We start from the raw sequence: 5086 nt of genomic DNA, 5'->3' as shown, positions 1-5086 counted from the left end.
CATCCATCCAAACATTCGCTTTTACAATATCATTAAGATAGACACCCCGCTTTCTGTAACCAATTAACCTTTTAGCATCATTGTTAGTTCCCAGTCTTTCGTAACCTCCTATAACAGAACAAAGCAAAGAAAGCAAATGGAACAACGCACAGAAAAACGGACCCTCATTATTACTATCGTGAATTATTTCTCGATAATATTTACCTCGTAATTTAATTGAACCCAAGCTCCTTTACACCGTTTGCTTCGATAAATAAATAAAGGAACAAATAAACAAAATGAATTCATAAGCTTTTTATAGCTTAATTTAATTAACTCACCGGAGTTTTCGTTTTTCCAGTTTCAGTGGACATTAAATTATTCGTGTAATGTAATTAACATAGAGCTAACTGTTTCTCGTTGTAACTTTATCTAATAAAGTTATTTAAAAAAATACATTAAAAGAAACGGAACTCTTGAGCTTAGTTCGAAAAATAAGGAAACAATGCGAAGGTGAAATTAATTGGACGGATGAGGAACGATATAAGGAAATATTCCCTTTCTGTCCGTCTCCTCCTAAATCGATTAAAGATAGGAGACAATGCGTCTGCAATTGCAGATGTCTATGGGCAGTAGTCGCTTCGCTATTACGGCGAATTTATTCGACCATTTTCTTGTTTGCCATCTTATATTATAAAAAAGAAATTAAGTGCCACCGAGATTCTATCAGTTTTATCTCTTATATACACAAAAATCTATTCAACGTACCTTAGGGATCACAGAAATAAAAGTAATTTTGATAACAAATTATCTTTATTGTTTTACAAACACAAACATATTTTAAATTGAAAATAATAAATAAAAAAAAATCATAGCTGGTTTTCTGGCTTGTCCGGACTCATCACGACGAAAACTTCTGCTGTTGAAAACTATTGTAGAAAAGACCTTTTTTTTTCAATTATATTAGAATAGCAACAAGAGTGAGTAAAATAATATATCCTCGACATGGTACGATATGTTTAGTTGTTTAAATATTTATAAGTTGAACGGGCGTGGCGTTTCCAGTTAGCGCAACATTCGTCAGAAGCGCGCGTGACTTGCCTCGCTTAGGCGCACAGATTATCCTTAACTTTAGGTTACTTACACAATTAGAATGTTGTTTTATTGTTCTAAATATATTACCCAGACCCTTCTATCACGAAAACACGATTAGTAATAATAGGTACAAGATAATGATTAACCGTGTGTTTCTAAGACTAAAATCCCCGTTTAAAACGTAATCTGTTATATCAAAGATAATGACAAGGATGATAATATGTTTCATACAAAAGTTTTGGTCTCAGAAACCAACGGTAACTGGTTAGTTAAACGCTCAACACGTAAGTTTAAATTGAGAAGTCTACACTAAGGCACTGTTTAAGTAAATATAATAGGACTATCAGCGCGGTAGTATGACTCATATAGCGTACCTGGGTGTATGAAAAACTCTCTCCGCCTCCAAGAAAAATTTTGGTAGTACTATAGTTATAAATAGAACCTACAAAGATATATCCATACTACTTAATACTAGGCACAATATTCTTTCTGTTAGTAGAAATAATCATTTTGTGTAAGATTTTCTTTGATAAGATATTACGTAAACAATTGAACTATTGCTACACCATTAACTACATTAATTCAAGTAACCAATTCACGTTCGTTATCCATTCCGAGTATCCAAATTTCCCTCGTGAACTACTCTCAATTGACGTATCAATTGGAATCGGATATAGCGAAATGCAGAGCAAAATCTAATTATATATATATATATGACAAACTCATAAATTTTGATAAAAAAAATAATAGTTTTTTATAGTGATTTTATAACTAATATACAAACACGTAATGTTAATCAAATCATACACATAAAACATTTATTTAAAAATATAAAAATACACAAGTACAAATAAAATGAAAGTTCCAAAAATGTTGTAGAAAATCCTTGTACATATTGATGATCTTGACATCAGCGCAAGATGGTTGAGGTGACGTGACGTGACGTTGTTTGAATGCGTTGTAACAGACGGCACTTAACTCCGGTAACCTAGCTTTATGATGTCTCAATACTCATACAGCTAGATAACCAAAGATAACTGGCCAATCTACTTTTTCTTTCTTCTAAACTCCTGTCAAGATTCTTCGGGATTCGCAATATGACATCTTGTTCATCGTAGTACAATTTTAATCTTCTCTTGCGTTGCTTAGAAAATAAAATCAAATATATTCGTATATAAGATATTTAGTAGTAATACATATTATTTAGAGTTAATTATACCTTAAACATGTGTATAGTAATAGTGAAATAGTAAAGAACTCGGTTAATACAACCATATTATAAATTATTAAATAAAGAATATCTACGAAGAGAACTTTAAAAATATAATTTAATCAAAAATTAGATTTACATCAATAATGACAAAATCGTCAAATGTTTTGATTTTTTTTTTTGGTATCCAAAACCTGAAAGAAAATGGGAAACTTTAATAGGCATATCATATTTTTATCTCCTCTTTTTCTAGATCTCTTTATCAGCTAGTTGGAACATTTCTCACACCATGGACCTGAAAAAAACAATACGAAATTATTAATTAAAAAGCAAAAACATACAGTATCATAAGATCATAAATAAGGTGTTTTAACACTAATATTTCTATAATGTTTATTATAACATTTAACATAATAAAGTGTAGGTACAGTCAGCTGCTTAAATATGTACATTTACCATACTCTAAAAACTTGTATACGCCTTCGGTTTTAAAAATAGTAATGCACAAATTCGTCAGCAAGTATTCATTGTCGAAGGCATACATATTATTGAAACAAGAGTCTGCAGTAAATGTATACATATTTATGCAGCTGACTGTACCAGTTTACATCATCATTTCATTCACAGCTCGAAATATCGAATTGTTTTTTTAACGCAAAAATTTATATTAATCATATAAATTTATTGTATTTTTAATGCTACTAATATTTATAAAGCGTAAAATTTTAGATTTCAATGGATGCAAATCGATATTATATTTTCGTGCCTTCACAAAATTTCTTTTGCGCAATTTACTATCAAGCAAGTTGAAACCCGTGTTACGTACGGTCCATTTCACTTTCAATTTTCTTCTGAAACTATCGTATATTTCAAATATATTTTCGTATTTTTAAAGAGATAAAATCTCTAATGTTTTTATCCGCAGACTTTCAGACATGCAGACAATATTTTCGATAATAGTCACTCATTAACTTATTAATTAAATTAAATATTTGGTATAGGACGTTATAAGCTTAATCCCTTCTCCCTGGATATATCAATCAGCTATCACAAAAAGAACTACTTCTCAGCAAGATACCTTGAAGTCTACGAAATAAGATATAAATAATGCATTTAAACAAAGTAAAATAAAGATTATACTAAATACTAGGATGTAATAGAATGCAAACAAAACTCGCGACTTTTGCTTAAAAAAAGGTTAAACAAAACGTAACAAAAAATTGTATAGTCATATTTACATTTAAAACAAGCTCTTTAAATAAGACATACCGACCAACGCGCTCGCTCGAGCGCAAATGACTTGTGTAAAGATCTACTCAATAACTGCGCGTTTCCACTGACCAAGCACTTGTTTTACAACATGTTATCATCCCTTTTATTCTCTTAGAAGAAAAAGAGACAACAATATGTTCTATACCTGTTTTAGCAGTGGAATAGCACGGTAAATAACCATTTTACCAAAACCTCTCACACATCATCCGATGATGTATCTAATACGAGATGTACGACTTCCACACGATAATGAGATATCAAGATTCACTGGTCGACTGCGTGACCATGACAACATTGGCAAAGGAAATTGTGGCCTAGAAACTACAAGCCCGTCATTATTGAATTTTCCTTCCTCTCAAGATTTCCATAATACTTGAGTCACTACATTTGTTGCTCGAACTGCCTTCACTATTTATATTGTTACGGTTCAATGTTAGAACATGAATTACTATGATATACAGCGTGTTTCATTTCGTTGAAAACACCGTCCGCGCGGTACTAAAAAAACTTAAATAATAGCCTATGTGTTCTTCCAGACTATGCTCTGCGTTTATGCCAAATTTCAGCAAAATACATACAACCGTTCTACAGATACCTTCAAACAAACACCCATCTATCCATCCAAACATTCGCATTTATAATATTAAGTATAATTTAAATATTTAAATCTGTAATTATTAAAATTGTTTTTAACTGTCAAAACTAGATACATATTTCATTACCAGAACGAGCATAAGAAGGTTTCACGAAAAGGCAACGACCTGTGGCCTTGTGCAAACATCAAAATAATCTTTTGTTTAGGAAGCGGTGAATAATAACCGAAATATTATCTTTTACTATAATTCTAAAAGTCTTATTTCTATATTTTTCCGGTGACTAAATGCACTTTTTTTTTTATTTTATTTCTATTTTAGATTTCGTTTTCAAAACGTGGAAAGTAAATGTTTATGTCAAAGAAAAACGCATAAAATTGCGATGTTTCAGTACAATACTATATTGGTACAATGAAGAGTTAAACGATTCAATTTAAGTCTAGGCGTTGCATTTTATTGGCTAACGCAAAAAAATCTTGCCTGAAAAACATTATGTTTTTAGCACACATTGCACATTTCATTAAATATTAAAAAAAAACTACTTTTTACTAAATGAACTATAATCTGCAATGATTAAAGAAGTCACAATATGACTAAGGATTCATCCTGTACTCAACGCTATTTTCAACTATCACGACCATTTACACAAAAAGTGAGTATTTCGTATCAAGAATTTTACTGTGATTTGGAGGCAGGCCGCAGCGGCGGGCTGACCTCGCGATGACCGCGCTCACATTTAGTCAGTTCACAGTGCACACGACACAAAAGTTTAAACTAAACATTGTCTAGGCGTGTAAAGCCTAAACTTCTTTGAATCACTCGAGCGTTCGTTCACATCACGTCCCCGCAAGGCGATTCCGACGAGAAACGACAAAAACACCTTTATTCAAACGTCGAACGCAACTTTGAATACGAAATGACGCGGTGAGCGGAATCG

This window comes from Papilio xuthus, unplaced genomic scaffold (assembly GCF_000836235.2).
Source record: "Papilio xuthus unplaced genomic scaffold, Pxut_1.1 DF825946.1, whole genome shotgun sequence".
Classification (NCBI taxonomy): Eukaryota; Metazoa; Arthropoda; class Insecta; order Lepidoptera; family Papilionidae; genus Papilio; species Papilio xuthus.
The sequence above is the reverse complement of the archived record's forward strand: the minus strand, read 5'-3'. Positions refer to the sequence as shown.